The 20,473-nt window shown below is 40.4% G+C and overlaps 1 long non-coding RNA gene across 1 annotated transcript; it reads left to right on the top strand.

The window, feature by feature from the left end:
* The first annotated feature begins 2,265 nt into the window (after window positions 1-2,265).
* On the top strand, window positions 2,266-20,226 carry LOC116442191. The gene is made up of 4 exons (XR_004239435.1): window positions 2,266-8,386; window positions 8,705-8,874; window positions 10,489-10,575; window positions 19,888-20,226. It is a non-coding gene; the product is annotated as an uncharacterized LOC116442191 (long non-coding RNA).
* Window positions 20,227-20,473: the final 247 nt, after the last annotated feature.

The following is a 20,473-nucleotide window of genomic DNA, read 5'->3' as shown; positions in this document are numbered from 1 at the left end:
AGAGGGAGTGGCCAGGGCTAGAGACAGGGGAAAGGGGAGGAATACGGCCCCACAATCTCTATTTGGAGTCTGTCTAAGGCTTTGAGACTTCCCCTCCCATTAAGAAATCAAAAGAAGTTGTGATCTTTCTTGACACTCCTGGAGTGTAAATTGTGTTAAAAGTGGCAATAAGTGGAGGTGAACAGGGCTGGAGTTCAACTGTAGATTTGTCTTTCTCACTAGAGGGACATCTCCCAGGCCTTCTCTATCCCCACGTAAGATTCATCTGCAGCTTGCCAGGCAGTTCTGGAACATGCAGTGAGGATCAGGGTTGAGGCAGAGCAGATCTGCTGTCCTTCAGCACAGTTAGTAAGTGCCAGAATTTAGTTTACAGTGTGTGTTTCCAGCAGATGAAAGAGCAGATTTGAAAGGGATATGAATGCAAACAAAAATTAAGACCAACACTTTAAAACACAGCCATTGCATGCCCATGGACTTACAGTAGATTGCTGGAAGCATTCCACATTTCATAATCTCCAAAGGGAGCGATGTTTATTGAGTGAAACCACTATTTTTAGCAGTTTTGTTCTGTAGCAGAAGGTGTAGCTTTTGTGCCTATATTCGTAAAGGCTGGAGAAAAGGTTTAGCTGCACTAAATTCAGTAAGGTTTTCCCACATAGGAGTTAGAACCAAAGAAGGGTCCTGAAAAGTATCTGAAAAAGGATACAGGTCCATACTGGTATTGGTTGACACCTTCAGTGGATGGCCTGAAGCTTACCCCTGTCGTACTAGCACAGCTAAGGAGGTGGTGAAAGTTTTGCTTAATCATATAATACCAAGGTTTGGGGTTCCTTTGGGTATGTCCTCAGACCACATTTTGTTGCAAATGGGATTCAAGAAGTTAGCCGGAATTTGGGAATTGCTTGGGATCTGCACACACCTTACAGACCCCAAGCCAGTGGTAAGGTGGAACTCATGAATGGGACCCTTAAGGCACAAATTAGCAAAGTTTGTCATGAGACATCCATGACGTGGGTTCAGGCCTTGCCTGTAGCTTTACTGAGGATCCGCATACAACCAAGGCAGAGGGATAACATCAGTCCCTATGAAATATTGTATGGCAGGCCATAGCAAATTCCACATGTTCCAGGTGAAATTCACATGAGGGGGAAACTTGATTTGCAGAGATATCTAATGGCTTTAGGTTCTACTTTGCAGACAACACATCGTGTTATCCAGACCCATAGGACTGGACACCTCTGCACATCCCTTCCGGCCTGGAGACTGGGTCCATGTTAAGTAGTGGGACAGTGATCCTCTACAGGCCAAGTGGAGAGGACCATTCCAGATTTTGCTGACCACTCTCACCACAGTCAAAGCTGCTGACAAAGGACCCTGGATTCACTAGTCCAGAGTTAAGAAGGCTTCTGCTCCTGAAACAACTGAGAAAACAGAGACTGATACAAATGAATATGATGTAGTTTAAATGATTTTTTCCTGTGCTTATTATCTACACAGTCGTTAACCCTGGCTCAGGTTTGGAACTACGTTTTGTATATGATTCTAGTCCAAAGTATATCCAAAGACATCCATTTGGATACAAAACTAATAATTGACATGTAAACTGAAGTGAAAAGATCAACAAAATTTGTTTACAATTTGAGAATTAACTTAGATCTTACATTGGATAACATTCAAAGGTGATAGTATCTTCCACACCCTGGTTTCATGGTTACCAAACTGACCCTGAATTAAAGATTGTTTATGATTGTAATTATAATTCTTGTTTATAGATATACACTGCTGTTAGACACATATCATTAGTAGATATTTAGAATATTTGGAATAGAATCTCAACAAGATGGAGGCTTTGTCAAGCCTCTAAAGGGGGGGAAATGATGGCTTAGGTTTTAACTTTTATACTTTTCAAATTCTGTACTGCTTAATGTGTAACTGAAAGTTTCTTGTAGCCTGTTAATTTCTGCTCTCGTGCTAGGTAGACAAAACAAAGCCTCTCCAGGCCTGCTCTTCAAGGACACTTAGGCTGTCCTAGGCCCAAAAGTAGAAACCAAAGAGCCGCTAAGGCGGGGGGGGGGAGGAGGGAGTGGGTAAGCTGAGGGCAAAACTGAAGCTTTAACTGGAGAATTAACCCTGATATGCAAATGAACCAAACCTATAAAGGGTGAAGAACTTGTGACCTGTTGTCCATCTTGGGATCCATCTTGGCAATAGCCTCTGGCTCCCCAGGGTGTACCTCTGAAGGCCTTTCAAATAAATACCTACCTTTATTCCCTTACTCCTGTCTAGTCTCTGTTTCTAGGAGGCCTCTTAAGGCATCACAACCAAGGGACCCTCCTTGATTCATGTCTTCACACCTTGGAATCCAGAAACCAAAAGGATTAGTAGCTGCAAAAAAAATCTAAAAACTTGTAGTAGCCTTTGATTCTTTCAAACCCAAATTTTATGTAGGACTGAGCCACAAGATAAGAAGACGTCACTAGAACTTATATAAAGGTGAGATGTGAAGGAAAAGTGTCTTTGAACTGCTGGCTTTTCTGGAGAATTGCTGTGACGGGCTCAAGTTGTTGCTAAGAATACAACAGGAATTTAAAGCCAACTCAAGGATCATATGACAACCTGAAATTCAAATTCATTAATGGAATAGTAGATGTTGTTTTAAAAAATTAACTTATCAAATGAAAAGATCTGCAAAAACATCCTCAGGTTACTGCAGTGTAAGTTCCTTTCCCAGATAAGTTCAATCTGGTTCACAGTAAATATGAATGTTAATCAGAACATTAAAACATATCTGCTTAAAAGATTTGGTTTTACTTTGTAATTGATCCATTTCATGAAATAAGAAAAAAGGGAGCAGGAGGAGGGATCTCTTACCAAGGAATTTGAAGGTAATTCTAACACGAAATCTGCATGGTTTTACATAATCTGCAGTGTTTGAATATCTTCCAGATAGTTCCTTTTTATTTTAATTGATTTTCCACATTCTATGATATAAATGCCTTTGTGTGTTTTCAGGTCTTTTTTTTTTATATTCTTGTATTTTAATGTGAATGTGCAGTAAATTTAAGTCCAAAAGGTGTTACATTTAGATGTGGGACATCAGCTTAGAGGCTGCCCAAGGTGGAAGTTCAGTCTGTGGCCTTGGCAACAGTTTTCTGCTGAGCTGAGAATGCAACATCCTGGCAAAGGTGGTTTCGGGTGCAAAGGTAATTCCTTTATCAGGTAATTAAAGCCAATCTCTTGATGTGCTTTGCGTGATAGGACCTGAACTTAAACTGAACTTTAATTCCTGTTAGGAAGCTGTTGTGGTGAGAAGGTCCCTGGGAAATTGCATCCATACTGACCTAGGTTTTCCAGATGACCTGGTCCATTTCTGCTCTAAATCTTGCAAAATCTGTTTTTCAGTAAACTGATGAAATCTAGTTCTGGAGGTATGCCGGACATACACTATGAGAATATAATCCAGACTCATATTTGCACATTAATGGTGAATACTCTTTATCTGAAGCTCTCCCTACTGCTTTCTCAAGGCTTCAGTTTGACATCTGAGAACAAAACAGACAGGGAGACTTTTGTCCCCCTATTGTTATGTAACTGATGACAGGTAAGCTTTCAGTGTAGCATATATTACTTTAGGGGAAAGCTTATATTTAAAGATTATGGCTCCTGAAAATTGAAATGAAAGATCTAAGTACCTGAGGAAATAACATGCCAAGCCCTGAAAAGGGAAGTAAGAGACTACCCAAATGCAGATATTTTTCAAGGAAGTACTGCATTACTATTCATCATTTGAAAGGAATAGTCCAGTACTTTTTCTTTCAACATGTACTTTTCTGGGCCTGCTATGTGTATTGGTTTAAAGGGTTTTCATAGAGGTATGTATGTGAAAAACCTGAGCTGTTGAAAGTTGTTCCTCTGGCCCAGACCATTAATATTCCTAATGGATGTGAACAAACTGATTATGGGGGAAGTTCTAACACTGCAGAACTTCTTGTTGATGGAGATGTTGTTCCTTTATACTTCTGGATGCTGTAGTCAATTCTTTACTAAGGGGGATAGACAGATGGATTTTATATAACTTGCAGCTCTAAGACAGCAAATATTCTTTTTAAAAAATTCTCTGATGCTTTTTGCCTGCAGTAGTTGAACATGATAGAAATAATAATCAATATTTATAAAATTTCTATGAAGTGATCAATCTGAATGTTTAGCTTTAAGCAAGAGAGCAAAAACGTTGAAAACTTGAGTGATATGCTCAAAATCACAAACACAGTGGCAAAATCTGAAATCAAGACCTAATCAAGACCTAATGGGTTAACTGACTGTGCTGAGATCCCACTGATCCTCTCTCAGAGAGGAGAGATATAAAAGGTTTGCAAACATGGTGGATATTCAGAATGAGTTTTGAACCCAAGTTGCCAAGTTTGACATCTCAAAAAATGTCCAGGTTTGATCCTTCTGCCTTGCCGTGTGGAGAAAGAATGAACTGAATGAACAGACATTATTTTGGTGTAGGGTCTATCTGTTGCTCTGTTGGACTATAAATGGCAATTACTTTTTCTGTGATCTTTGTTTCAGTGCCCTACTGACAAGTGAAAGTGTGCAGAAGTAGTGAAGTTTATTGCAAGCACGAATGAGCAACTGCAGAGATTATTCATTGCACCCTGCCACAGCTCAAACACAGAATTAATTCAGTGCAGATGCTGAACAAATGATTTGAATTTTGTTGCAGAAGATCATACTAGTGACTGCTGACATGGGGAATAACCGCCGTCTCTGTGGGACTGAACGTTACTTGAACAAAAATTCAGACTGATGTGTTTTGCCATTTTGGATCCTCTTCATTAGCAAGGTAGCTAGGCAAGAGGATCCCCTATGCCTGGGGCTGTGCCACAGTCACTTTGCTTGTATCCTCTAGCTATCAAAACTTGAAAGAGAAAAAAGAAAATGGCTTTTTTTCAGCATTATGTGCAATGCTATTTGTCCTAAAGAGCTTCACTGGTATTGATATACTGGCTTGAGATCTTCATCAAGACATATTGTAAGTTATTACCATAATGTCCACAGGCTTTGAAATGCTCAAAGGATCTGTAAAGATAATATATTGACATCAAAGCTTCTTTCAAGCCCTGTTTCCAAAAGAATCAGATATAGTAGAAGAACATAATATGTTTGCCAAAAGCAGCAAAAAGTTTTTTGGAAATAAATCTTTTCCTTACATCCACACTTGAACAAATTAACCTGAAAAATTAATTTTAAAATGGCATCACAATGATAATTCCTATTGGACAAAGCTTATCAGAGGGAGAGAAATAGAAACTGGGAAAACAACTGGGAGAGAATCAGACTAGAAAACTTTCTCAGCATCTTCTGGATTAGACAAGTTCATTCTATAACATTCAAGGCAAAGCTGTGGTGAGACGGAGAAAAATGGAGAAATCGTAGCTATGACAAATGTTCTCCTGATGGAGCCAGGGTTTTACTTGGTACAACCAAACCTGTTTCATCCCACAAATGGGGGCTGTGGAAAGCATCTCTCATGCTGGCAAAAGAAATTGCCTTCATGGTATGTCTCCCCTTTGTGTAGTGGCCTGTGAGATATCCTATGCCTCAGCCTACATCATGTGGAGGAATTACAATTAACAAAGCCTCTACTGAATTAGTGTAAATATATGCAACATGGAAACCAGGAAAGGAGTGTAATGGGAGAAACAAAATAGTTACAGTTGTTAAGGGATATGAACGCTGAAAGCAGTTAATTGAAAACTGAAAGGAGCTAATAATGAGAGAAGAAAGAATAAGTGAATTAAATGGAAACATCAGGGTAAAAAGAGAAAATATTTCAGAAGAAACCTACAGGTACAGATAAATATATCAAGAGGACACTTATTGCTTCTCATTAGAAGTGTGTTCTGGAGTACAACTATGAGCTACTTTTAATTCTTTCTAGGGCATTGAAAATTCTGTGGGGTGGACAGACATGGTGATTTCTTGTGGAAATGCTACCTAACGTTTATCCTGAACTGATTCAAAACAAGCCATCCAAGCTTAAAGGAAAAGACTGCTCAACACTGGAATTTTTAAGTGGCCACGTGTATACTCATCTGATGGGAGGAGATAAGTGTGCCCTGTGCTTCTGGAGGATGCATGGCCAAGAGTAATCCTGAGTGTCATAGTAAGCAAACTTCTACTATGATTGCTATGGTGCTCTGGCATTTTAATAGCAACTAAAGGAGTAACCTGCTCAGGACCCAATCTTAGGAACAAAAATAGGCAAATACGCATCATGATAGGTTATTTTTCCCCCCATTTTATCAGCCTCTGGAGACTAAACTGCTGAAAGTGCTGTTGGTCAAACTGGCAGGCAAGGGGGCTAATGGCTTTCATCCATGGTAGCTGGTGGGATCCAAATGAGCAGATGATGGATGATGGTATGGTGATGGTTTCCAGCTCTGTAAAGGAAAACTCCTGCTGATTTGGAAGTTCTCCTTGATGAACACCACATGTCTATACTGAACTTTCTCTTCTATTTATTTTAAATTTCCTATGAAAGTAATTTCTCTGTGAAGGGGTAAGGAAACGACGTGCTTAAAAAGAAAACCTAACTGCCATGCTTAGAAGTATGTTTATTCAACTGTGAAGTTTACTGTTGAAATAGGGATTGACAGATGTTAGCCATATTTTATCAGTACTCTCATGAATGCCAGGACTAGAAATGCTCAGGAGAAGCTCATGCCATCAGCCCTCAGCTGAACATGTACTGAGAAGATTTATTCTTGCTTTCTTTTCATTGTGCTTATCCCAGACTTCTCACAGCAGGTCTTAATGAAAAATATTCCAAATTTCAGTGACAGTTCCAAGTAACTGACAGATGGAACAAAGCGCACCAAGCACTTGATTAAGGAAGGGGACACCTGAGATAGGATTTTGGAGAGAGGCAGGTGATTATCTCTGATACTGTGATCCTCATGACCTTCTGTCAGCTTGCAGCCGAAGCTGGACATGTTTACACTGTGTTGGCAACCTTGTCTTTGACTTTCTAAGCAGTCAAAGTTTGACTTCTTCCCTGTTCAGAGCAACTTTCTTTGTGCTAATAGTAATTATGGAGCAAGCATTCCATGCCTAAAACCTAAGAGGATGCCAAACTTGAGCTTTTTTCTGTCTGCCTTTCTTGTAGGTGTGACTGCAGTACGTGATGGGAAAAGGGCACATCTCCTCCAGGATGGTCTCCTGCACAACATGCAGCAGCAATGGCCTTTGTCCTCAGGCTGCCACCATGTCCCTTTAATGCAGCAGTCCAGCTCATCCATTGTTCTGTCTGATTGTGAGATATTTTGTCTGATGAGGCTGAGAATTGCAAGGCAAACCCATTTCAGGACAGGAGAAAGCTTCCCCTCTGTTACTATGTCCCTTTGCCTATAAATAATTTGACATTCATTGTAGCATGTGAGCTGCAAAATGCTCTTTAATTTCACCAGATGGGGATTAGCTGAACAACCTACTAGCTCATGGCTTGCACAGTGCAGCTCCTGCTAAGGAAAGTATCCAGGAGTGGTTCTTAATAGAAGGGATTTTCCAGTTTTATATCTCTTCATGACCTATCCCTGCCATCTTCACATGTACACACACACACACACACACACACACACACACACACAGACATCTGATCAATACTCTTGATTAATACTTTGATTAAAATCTTGAGAAAAGTAGAAAGACTTAAAGATTCGTTCCAGATCAATGCTGTGTTTAGCTGCCTAGTCTGTTCATATTCTTGTCACATAATGTTCTGCCTCTGATAAAGGAATAGACAACCCATCTGACTGATTAATGGGATGCAGTTGCACATAATGTTGTTATAAATTTTTACACTGAACCGGTCACAAACAGCATAATATATGAACAAGTTTTTGTTAAAGGAATTTACAAATAACTTCTGCAAAAGTATATGAAAAAGTTATTTCATAACTTCAATAAGATTTATAGGCAGCAAATGCAGGTAAAATTCATTGAAATTGTGATTTATTGCAATTACTTTATTTGCTGTTGGATATATTTAGATGTGTATGCAGAGAGAATGTGGGATTTTATGAAAGAGGGAGAAATAATTCAGTGGGGTTTTTTTGTTTCTATACCAACAAAATCCATAGGCAAGCTTTGGAGGCAGGGGAAAAAAGAGGAAAATAGCAGAACTTTTATGTTTTCCAGAAGTGCCTTGATGTATCAGTCCTGATTTAATGCACCTCATAAGAACTTAAAGGGAAGGTTGGAGATATTCTTTTCCTACTGGGGTGTGCTGAATGGAATTGCTGTGGAGTAGTGCTTCAGCAGTATGCAGGAGAGTGATGTTCACCACAACTGGTTGAGAGATGCTGCTTCTGCTCCAGAGGTAAGGCTACATGCTTCTCCACCTCTTTGGGAATCTTCCTACTCTGGAACATTAGCTTTGATCCAGAATTTTTGAAAATCTGTTTAATAGCAGTGCAGAGAATGAGTTGCAGAGCCATTTATAACAGCCAAAATAATTCAGTCATGACCTCTTCGTGTTCTCATAAAGCTGTTTTTCCCTCGGCATCAGGAGATGAGTCAGCAGTAGTGATAACAAGAGTTAGAGAAATACTGGAAAAAACAAGTGTCCCAAGTACTTTGGCAGTGAAAAATTAAGCTTCAAAGTGATTTCTTCATGGAACATTTTTTCTCTCTCCAGGACACCAAATTGACTGACTATATTAAAGGAAGAAGAAAAAGAGGGAGAGGGAGAGAGAGAGAAAAAAAAAACAGGACTTGGATGATATTTCTCAGTGTCTGCCAATATCTAACATGCTTTTGGAAAAGTTGCATAACACAACCTACCAAGAGAGCCCTGTTTGAATAGAGGTTAGTAATCCTTTCTATTTGGTGCTATGTTTGTGGTTTTTGCAGAACTGACCCACAGGGCCTCATTTTCTGACTGGTGTAACAGGCTGTATTGTTTCTTAAGCCTATAGGGATCAGGAAGTTGTCCTCTGAATGCATGCCTGACTAGAATTTGCCATCAGTTTACCAGCAGCTGGATTATTCTTCCTATAGGACACTTTGAGTGATGGAAAACCTTAAATGTTCTCTTTTGTGAAGGAGAGTCTTTGCCTCCAGTGTTCAAACATACAGGTAGAATGTCAGGGAACTTGCAATATGAAGTGTTATGCTTGAAATCATTTAAACAAGGACTGTTGCAAAGGTTATTTTCTGGTTTGCAGTGTCTTCAGTATAATTTCTTTAGATATTTTAATCTACTCTGCATGACAAATTAAAAGCAGTGTTGCACAAAGTTTTTCATTGCAGATTAGAGTTAACAATTTAAATTTTCCAATGAAGGAATATAACTTCTCATATTTAGCTACTTTTGTTTTCATGGCCTTTAGGTAACGGCTATGAAGAAAAAGACAAGGAAAATTTTTGTAAAGTAACTTTTTGGGCTTTCTTCATGAGAATGAGAGACAAAACTGAGGAGGCATATTCCTATGTTTTAGGAAGTTTGTGTCCAGAAACCTCTCCAAGGCTGATAACAACGCTGAAAACTACTGTCTGAGTCTGAAGCAGGAAATCTGCCTTCTGAATAACAGTTAAGCATGGGATAGAACATCATCTCTTTCCTGAGGTTTGGCGCCTACCTACCACTGAAAGCTACTGTTTTTACAGTTTCACTCATGTGACGGACCCACCAGAGTCCCCTTGCACAGACATAGGTTGTGGTGCATGGTCATGCCACAGCTCTGACAAAAATCTTGTCAGGTCAGGTCTTTTGCTGGCTGGGCTATGCATGTTTGAACCTGGAAGACTGTGCATCCGGTTGCTTCTGAGCAGGTCCAGCAAAGGGCAACAAAGACAATTAAGGGACTGGAGCATCTCTCTTGCAAGGAAAGGCTGAGGGAGCTGGGCCTGTTCAGCCTCAAGAAGAAATGACTGAGAGGGGACCCCATCAATGTCTCTGAGTATCTGAAAGGAGGGTGTCAGAGGATGTTTCCATGTCCTTCTCAGTGGTGCCAATCAATAGGACAAGAGGCAACAAGCAGACACTGAAACACAGGAAGTTCCACCTGGATATGAGGAAGAACAACTTTACTGTGTGGGTGACTGAGCTCTGGAACAGATTGCCCAGAGAGGTTGTGGGGTCTCCCTCACTGGAGATGACCCACTGTGGTCCCTTCCAACCTGACCCATTCAGTGATTCTGCAGTCTATCCTCTCAGGTCCCTCTGGTGCACAAGTTTCCTATGCTGGTTCTCTGTGTAGTTGGGATAAAGGAAGCTGTGTGGCACCTATTTGCAGAAATGTAACCATCCAGGGGATTTTCTTGGGATAAACAGAGGAAAGAAGGGATTTGGGCATTCTTGAAGGGAGGTGGCAGCTGAACTGAGGAGCTGAGACTGCCTCTGAGGGTGAAAAATGGACCATTTTTAACAGACTGTAGAAAATATTTGTTGCTGTGACTCTAAAATGTTTTTTATTGTAGCATGAATCCAATGAATCTAAAAGGAGATAAGTGTTTCATGACGCATTCACTGAGAACTTTGCCCTCGATATTTGCTATGTAAAACTGGTAAGTGAAAAAAAAAGGGACAATTGCTGTTTTGTTTTATTGTTCTGACTGGCACAGGACAGTGCATAAGGCTTGAGAATCTGACTGTAAACCAACAAAATCTTTGCTTTTACCCACTCTCCTCATAGTCATGAGGATGTCTGTAAAATTGGCTGGGATTTGGATGAAACCTGCTGAGAGGGGTATAACATTCCAGATTTATTCAACCTAGAGCTGTGAGAAATATTCACCACAAAACCTAAAACTTTTCAAGGGAGCTTAGGCTGAATATCAAATGCAGGAAGGGATTTACTGTTGGGTGAGATTCATGTAAAACTCTACTTTTGACATACTTTTGACCTGAAACCTGACAATGCTCAGATGTTTTGACTGAAGTTACTTTGAGGCTACAAAGCCAAAAGTTAAAGAAAACTCAGAAACTGCAAAGGTGGCATGAAGGGTTCAAACTTAAACCCAATACTGCTTCAGATTTCATGCTGGATTGAGCTAGGTACTGCTTAGCCTTTCTGCTTACCAGTAAACCACAGGCATACTATTAAGGCATTGCAATCTATTGCAAACATGAACACAGACTAGAATATTGTGGAGCCTGAAAATAATCAAATCAGTTTTGTATTCTCAGAAAAAAAGTCATGAGCTGTGAGGGTAGGAGTGTTACTGTTGATTTCCCCAAAGATTTGCTCAAGGGCATGGTTTAGAATCCCTGCTGAGATGGAGCTTTGCTGGATATTTAATACAAGTTGGTAATTGCTTGGTGTTGTCTTAACACTGTCCAGCCATCTCAACCTTTGATGATGAACAGCAACTTGGAGATAATCTTGTGAAGTGTATTTTTGTCCCCTATTTGAAAAGTATATTCTTTTTTCTCTTCTCATATTGCATTAGGAATGACTACAGAAAATCAACACACAGCAACAAGTAGGAATAACAGCAGGATTTGCTTAGTTATTTTGCCCAGACTGAATTTAGTGGAAAACCTCTATCAGATGGAGAAGAGGCTGTGTCACATTTGCAAATGAGAATATTCTTGGGAGAAGAAAGCTTTTCTCCATAAAATGTTACTGCGGAGATCAGAGAAACATTCCCTGCTCTCTGAATATTCCAAGTTCTGAGAGCTGTAGTTCCAACAGGCTCTAGGAAAGTCATGAACATGTATGTGAATTCTCTCACATGAGTAAAAGCAAAGGAACTTTGACATGCCGAATCCCAACATTTTTTTCAGCAAGGAATTTTCTGTCTGGAGACAAAGAACATCTTATTCCCTCCCCTGCTGACTCTTGCTGCTTATATTGCCTCCCTAATTGGAAGTTGCTGTATAGATGTGCAAAAAAGGATATGCTTTGAGCATACCTCAAGGGTGAGCTGTCTAACCAAGGAAGCAATTTCAGCCTGTCTGTTGTGAAAAGAGCCTGGCGCTACAGAACACCTATTTCATTGCTCAGCAGGGCAAAATGCTGCACAGAGAAAAGACTCTGACAGCTAAAACTGCAATACATTAATATTCATATTTTCTGTGTGCAGCATTTTGTAGTCTGGTATGGAATTATTTGCCTTTAAATTGGATAGCTGAAGTTCCAGCACTCTGCTTTTGTCACTGCTTCAGATAGAACCGTAATTGAATCAATGAGGAAAGAAGACATAAAATTCCAGACTAAATCCATTGCTTGCTGCAGAGTGTGCTGTTTTCAAATGGTTTCCATCATACACCTTGCACTTGGGACTCACAGGTGCACAAAGAGAATTAGCAGCTTCCAGAGACAAGGCTGGCAGTCTTAGCAGTGCTCTCTGCAGGGGAACAGTGTGGTTTGTCCAAAAACTTACCCACCCAGTGTAGGTGGCACCTTCAACATAAGTGGTTGTGTTAAATCCTGAATGTCATGGTGCTCCCAGAAAAGTATGTCTAAACTAAGAAATTTCTGTCTCACTGCCCAGAATGCCACATTACTATCACAAAAGAGGCATGGCTTCAATAAGTATGATGGTCTTCATTCAGCAAGTTTTAATGTTAGAAACATCCCAGCTAAAGCCAGTGAAGGTATTCAAGTGTTTAAAATTACCGATATGCATATTTATTATGTAGCGTTTTGGAAAGGTAGAAGTATAACTGAGCAAGCTCCAGATACTCCGTTTTCTTGCTGACATTGTTTGAAAGTTGAGAGTAATATTTGTCATCAAAGACAAACAAATGGAGGATGACTCAGTCTCACCCTTGCTCAGAGGGGAAGAATCCAAAGGGAATTGGACTTTCCTGTTTAGAGAATCCACACAAAGTGAGAGGAATTCATGTTTTTCTGAAACTGTGAAATGCAATCCTATTAAAAACTGTTTTTCTGCAGCTATTATTATTTGTCTGAGGTTTCTAGGTCAAACACTGCTGAATTTTCTCTCACAGAGAAAATCTGAGGGAAAGGCTTGATATGATGTTAAACTTCTGCTTCTTGAGGAAACACACAATGATTCTAGTCTCATATATGTTCTTTCTCAGATCACTGAAAAGTACTTTTCATATAGTGGCAGCACCTCAAGCACAACTTTCTGCTACTTAAGCCAAGAGCAAAAGACAGGTCCCTTGTAAAGTCAGTGAATTCAGTGCAGATAAAACAACTTTTGTACTAGTCCCACTTCCTCCTATCAAAACCACTGATGTAATAATGACAGCTTATTTTTCTTATGCTCTTGGTGTCTTAGTTTTTTTTAGGGAGAGTGAAATATGTGGAAAAGCAATATACTGAGCAAAATGAATAAAGAAAAATGGAAGATCACATAAAATAGTTATCTGGGTAAGTAAATGCTAGTTGAAAGGTTCAAGTACTGAGTTCCTCAGAGCATCTAAGAAATAGCCTTCATTATTTTTTATTAACTCACCTTCACTGGTTAAACCCTGCTCATTTTGTTCAATAAATACATGAATGAAGCTTGATGGATGATGCCAAATTAGCCATAAAGAACCTCATAAGTAGCAAAGGGCCATTAATCCACAGCTTGAACTTCACTTTCAGCATGGTGAGTAGGAGAAATTAGCTGCAATTAATATCACAGATCTTGATATCATTGTCAAATAACTATTAGAAGGTGAATATCTCATGATACTGAAACACCACCTTTGCTAAGATATGTCAGCACTGAGCCTCTCCTGTGTTAATCACTGAGTTTCCCTGAGCAGAGAAAAAAATGTCACTGCTAGTTCTCAAGTACAAGATTTGCCATGGGGCTTCACCAGGAGGGAAAAGTAGCTGGTTTGAGGAACTAAATACTGAAGGGATTGAAACAAATGTGGGGATGATCCTCATGAACTTCTGACCACCAAGGGAGAGTGAAGGAGGGCAATGCTTTAAAAGAAAACTTTTGAGTCACATTTTCTGGACTGCACAGCTGCACACATTTTGTGGAAGGATGAGATTTTGCTGCAGGAAACTTCAGTGTGAAACAAGTCCTAATCAGGGGGCTGGCAAGATAAGTACAGTTCCCACTTCAGTCATGTAAACCCTCATGGTAGGTTCCTATTTTCAGTGAAAAGCTGGGTCTGATACTTTCATCATAAGCAGCACGTAGGGATATTCAAAGAAAAGTTAAGCATTGCAATATTCAAACTGAATCTAAGAAAACATGCTTCAGTTAAATAACTTATTTGAAATATATTGGACTCTTCTTTGTGATTTTCCTCAGGGCAGTATTAGTGCAATAACAAAACAGATGAGGCTGAATGCTCGATTTAAAAAGTTTGGGCCTTCAAGGGCTGATTTACTGTCCAGTGAGGCTCTGCAGGCTGGTCTTCCCAGGCACAGCAGCTCCCAGGTTTGGAATGCTGAGGAAAGAGCCTTGGAGTGCAAAGCAGTCCAACTGCAGCCGAACATAAGGTCACAACCAGGAACATATGAGATGAATAAATCTTTATTGGGCAGGACTGCAAAACATTAGGTAATGGGGCCAGTGGAAAAAAAAAAGAACTTTTTCTGAATCGTGCTCTAAAATGTGCACAAGAACAGTTCAGGCCTCTAGCAAGGGGCAAAGCTCATGTTTCTGGTGCTGATAGGAAAAAAAAACCAAACAAAAAACCTAGCAAGGGGTTTTTCTTCTGCTTGTGTAAGTGCATGCATCATACACATCTACAGCATTTCAGTCCACAAGAGCTCATGATATTTTGCATAGTTCAGACTGGATGCAAGTGCTGACACAATCCTTTGTACTTCTTTTCCAGCTTCCATTACCATGTCTGTCTTCTGCCTTTTTCTCACCTTTTTTCTCACCTACAGATGGAAAAATCAAACTGATAAAAAGCCAGAAAAACAAAAACCCCCAACCTAACACTTCTGGGGAAGTGTTTCAGTGCTTGTTTTGCCCTGAACTGTGGTTGATAGTTAAAATATCCCTTCTCCCTCTCCCTATGGGAAATAAAGTTCTGAGAACTCTTTGCTCACAATGAATGAAACACTTAGTTGTGAATCATGTTGGAATTAATTTTGCTGTTGAGTTGGTTTGTGCCCAACAGAGATGATTGCACAGTTTGAGGGGCTTGCTTCTCCGTCTATTGAGGTCAGATACCCAAGAGCTTGTGGGCTAGAAGTGTGTGTTCCTTCTGGAATTCATTTATTGATACATACACCATGAGCTATTTCCTCAGAAAAAGGACCTACCTCCTGTAAGGGAGGAGAGCTGCTAAGAGGTGGTGAGACTTTGAAGAGAAGTCAAGGATGTCAGAAGGAATAAATCCTGCAAAGTGGATCCAGGCCTTAGGTCCCCAGTTGATCCATTTTAATGATCTGTGCTGTGACTGCTGCTCTGTCCAGGATAACTCATCCAGAAAAACTGTAACTGTAGCTAGAGTATTGCAAGTATTGGACAGGTTTCACATGTTACAAACCACAAAAATTAATTTAGTGCACACAAAATGAATGGGATTCAAGTCTGGCTGATGGGATGGATACCCCTGGATGGGGATTTCTGTCTTCCACTTAGTTGTCAAACTTGAATGATATTTTACACAAAAAGCTCTGACTGTGAAAATATTTCTGTGCCAAGAAGTAAATTTAGTACTGTTTGACTTCTATATAGCAGCAATTCAGGATATCTGAATGACATTAATGTTTGGAAATTTGGGTGCTGAGGAAAGGATTTTGTACTGTAATGATATTAATCCTAGATGATAAGATATGAGCTCATGTACATAACCTGAAAACTGAGAGTTTGTTGCGATCTGTTCTACCTGTTTTACTATGCACTATTGCCACATAAACTTCTGGGCTTGGATCAAACTGAACCGAACCTCCCACTTAATCTGACTTGTACACCTTTATTCAGGCAGTCTCACTTTTATTTTTCTATAGCAAATTATGACTGACAAGAATGTCCACATACACATCTGAACTTAAAGTAGACTTAACCTTAAAGAAAGCCAAGGACTATCTAGATGAGCTGGGGAACATCCTTCAGGGCAAAAAGAGGAGACCCATATGCAGCAGGCTGGTTCTATAAATGCTTGCTTTTGAAATGATGGAATACAATGAAATGCTTGTCTCTAACTGGATGCCTAAGCTCTTCTCCACCACTAACATTTTGCCCACTATTCCTTGTACTCTTAATTAACCATTTGGACAGCTTCTGTAGCTCCCCTGCACAATACTGTTAGTCTCTGGAATATTTTATTTTAGCTTGGCCAAGATTAACTCAGCTTTCTGTGGTTAGCTGCCGTTCAAGGAACAATCATGCACGCGTGTGTGATATGTCTCTTTCTGTGCAAGATGACCTTGAATACCTTCACTGGCAATATTCATGGGAAGCAGCAGCAAGCTCATGTCATGTAGCAACATATCAGTTAGTGGATTCATCCTGCTTTCTCTGCACATTGGATGGGTGTGTAGTGTTCTCCTCTGGCATGTAGTTTGCACATTAAAATCTCTTGGGAGTAAGATAGTGAACTCCTCAGGAGGAGGGAACATGCAAGAGAGATGCTGGATTTCATAACCTGGTCAATGCATTACTTCAGCTGAAATCTGGAAGACCAACCCTTTATTCCCAGGCATGAGAAATGAGCTTATAAAAGGCACTGAAGGCTCCCAGGGCAGGCTGGAGGAATAAGTGAGAGAGCTGTCTGCCTCTTGGCATGATGCAGTGCATGCAGATGAGAGCAGGGGAAAGACAAACTTATGGCAAAGAGCCTGCTTTCCTACTAGGTACTTCCAGTGAACTTCTGCTCTGTGGATCACTACAGATACAAGAAATACTGCACGTCTCTCCATAGCCCAGATTCACTCACCACAGGCAAAATACTCGAAATTTTAATATTTAGGAGACTTTAAACAGGCTGGTCCTGCAACCTTTTAAGTGAAAACTATAATTGAAGGTTGGAAGCTAAACCCATCATTGATTAACACACCATCCCCTTTTGATAGCTAATACCAAAATGAGCAGGACAGCACATCATCTGTACAGGGGCTGGGAGGCCAAGAAAATTTACCAGGAAACCCCTACAGGAGCTTTGTGACAACAGAATTCCCAAAGAGAGAGCTATGAAGGTGGTTGCAGAGAGATCAGATTAAAACTGAAACAGCACAATTTAAATACTTCTATTCATGTTTTACTACAGTGTGTTTCATCAGTAAAATGTGAATGCAAGCTAGAGATTTAGGAGTACAGAGATAGAGTTTTTTGAAACTGGTTTGGAAAGTTTAAAAAGCAAAGTTATTTTCTATTTAAATAAGCCTATTTTATTTCTTTATATAAAAATATGTTTCCCCTGTATTTACAGCAAAGCAAAGAATTACTCATCTGCATAAATCCTAACAAAGAGTATCCAGTGTCTTAGAATTTCCCTCCTTATTTTAGAAGAAAGCACAGCCCTGCATTCCTACCTCCAGGCAGTGTGGCATGGATCACAGGATTGTTAGGGTTGGAAGCAACCTCTGGAGACCATCCAGTCCCACTCCTCTGCAAAGGCAGGGTCACCTAGAGCAGGTTGCACAGGAACCTGTCCAGGTGGATTTGGAATTTGCCACAGAGGAGATCCACGACCTCCCTGGGCAGCCTGCTCCAGGGTTCTGCCACTCTCAACATAAATAAGTTCTTCCTCATGTTGAGGTGGAACTGCTTGTGTTTTATTTTATGGCCATTGCTCCTCATCCTGTCACTGGGCACCATTGAAAAGAATCTGACACCATCCTCTTGGCACTCACCTATGAGATATTTATGTTTTGATGAGATCACCTCTCAGTCTTCTCTTCTCTAGACTAAACAGGCCCAGCTCCTACAGTCCCTCCTCATAAGAAAAGGATACTCTTCCTCATGAAGATACATGATCCATTTCTCCTGCCACCTTCCCTAATGCCTGATTTGCTTTGTGAAAAAATTCTGACTCATATTCAGTACGAGAGAAAACTTAAAGATAAAAGTTGATACATGTGGCTAAATCTTCTGCATTGCAAGGTAGATGAGAGGAAAGAGTAGGGAGCTAATGTGCCGTGCTCTGGGTGTTCACATCCTTGCTGATTTTCTAGGGAGTGATAAAACTTTTAATGCTCTCTTGGGCTCTGCTTTTTGAAGTTTACCCATATTCCTGAGCTTGCTCATTTTATTCTACTTGACAGAAGTATCTGTGGTATTACTTCAGTTGTCAGGCTAAAATCTCTAAAACAGGTGAGTAGAGGACTGACAGGATTTGCACCTTTGCATCTTGCTGATGTAATAAAGGCAAAATCCCTGTTTAGTCCTGTTGCAGGTGTATGTCAGCTGTACAGTGTTCAAATTGTTTCTATGTCTTGGGATAGTTGCTCTTTGAAACAATCTGATCTTCATAAAGCATGTTTAAGAGAGGCTGCTCTTCCCCAGGCATTTGTTCCGACCTCTACAATGCTGCTCACAGCTGCCTCAGTTTTGCTGGTGCCGCTGTGCGTAGGGTTGGGACAGAAATGGGGTTGGGGATGGAAGGAATGGCTAATGAAATGGAAGGCAGTGAGGGTAGGAATGAGTGGCTGTAGGGAGTCTCCTGTAAGTGGAACTCCTAGTGAAAAATGCTTGTGGACAGTGGCATTTGTTTTGTTGAGCATGGAACTTATTAATTTGAATCCTTCTACTCAGGTTAGGAAAATGAGAGGTCTGTGGAATATGGGTAGTTAGGCGGTGGGAAGGAAATGATTTAGGCCGCTTGGTTCTGCAATGGTTCTGTTACTTGACCTTCAACATATCTGTGAATGAAAGGTTTCCAAGAAAGTTATACAGCATCCCTGTTAAAAGGAAGTTAAAATGTCTGCTGGTAGAGGTCAGCATTGGCCCTGGTATGTTGTCCTCTATCAGCTGCATGCTGGTTTTAGTCCTGTTGCAAATACTACCTGTGGAAACAGAGTCTGAATGATGCAGTGTAAACTGGTCCTTGCAAGCCTTAATCTGGATGGTCTTACATGTTTTCAGTCAGTTTACTAGACTGTAAGACACAAAATTATTACGTTTAACAATAATGTTCACTTGAACTGCAAGGCTCTATAATATTCTCATCTGCCAATGTTTTAATTACAGGGTAGCATTCACTAAGGGAAACTAAAATTAGAAGTGGATGAATGGATTTTGATATGAAGGGGAAGATTTGCTTTCTTTTTTTTTTAATTTTGCTTTTTCCTTTTCCCAAGGAAATTACATTCTTGGGAGAACTGCAAAACCAGAAAGACCAAAATGGCCTCTCCTGAGCCATAGGGTGGAGAAGGCTTTGCAAACCAAAGGTCAGATGCAAAGAGACATCTATTTATATATGGCAAAACATAACAATAAAATAGAGAGAAGGTTGACGTACAAGCGGAGAAAGGATTCAGGAGACAGAGGCAAGGAGAGAAAGGAAACTGTGATTTGTAGTTCTGTCAGTGGTGAGTGAATGAATAATTGTGCAAAGTAGATCAAGAACAGAAGAAAACTGCAGCGGTGGAAGGGTTGGGTCATGCAATACAGGAAAGGGTCTCTCAGTCTGTAGCTGATGGGATTGAGGAATGACAGTGTTCCCATAGAGCTGGGTTTGTCAGGGAGGTCCCATCATGCCGGAGTCTTCAACTGCTGCTTCTGAGAGCTCTTCCTAAGTGATCACCGAGTCTCACGTTAGGTTATGGGGTGAGAGCTGTAGCTCCCAAACCACAGGCACATAAAGAGCTGTGGGGGAAGGGAGGCCTGAGTAATCGTGAGTACATCAAGATGGGGACTCAACATTGTTACAGAGTACACCTCCAAAATGGGAAGAAGAATGTTTCTTGTGCACAGCTCGTAAGTAATCTCTGGTCTCTGTCTTTTTGGCTGATTAATCTTGCAGTAATGCTTCATATTTTTTTTCTTTTTTTCTAGATATATATGGCTGCCCTGAGAAAGGTTATTCGATACAAGACAGTATGGTATCGACATAAAGTGCATCTGTGAAGTGAACTGTTGAATTACTACAGCTATTCATCAGAAACCGTGGGATTCTGCTGATGACAAAATCCGCTCCCAAGACAGTTTTCCAAGAGCAGTTTTTCTCTGCAGACTCTCATCAAGTCTATGTAGTAGCACCAGGAGCCAGTGGGAGTTTTGTGTGTATGTGTGTGTAATGTGAACTTGGACACCATGTTCACAACAATTTTTGTCACTTGAAGATGACAAAGGTTCAAAATACTGCTTTTGTTTGGCATCCCTCAAGTAGGTTAACACAACAATTTATGTGTACAATATGCCACCTTCATCCAGACATTTGATATCTCACCATGTTTAAATGAAGACAGAGGCATGAATCCAGTCCCCAGAGCTATCCTGTCCCCCAGACTGAGGGAAACTGACCTTATGCAGAATATTCAGCCTGAAAATCAACCTGACATGTGACTTTGGGGTTTGAGGAGTTAACGGCATTAGCTCTTATACTTAGTATTTTAAATTTAGGCATGCACAGCACTCTACA

The sequence above is a fragment of the Corvus moneduloides genome, chromosome 3 (genome assembly GCF_009650955.1).
Source record: "Corvus moneduloides isolate bCorMon1 chromosome 3, bCorMon1.pri, whole genome shotgun sequence".
Taxonomy (NCBI): Eukaryota; Metazoa; Chordata; class Aves; order Passeriformes; family Corvidae; genus Corvus; species Corvus moneduloides.
The sequence above is the reverse complement of the archived record's forward strand: the minus strand, read 5'-3'. Positions and strand labels throughout refer to the sequence as shown.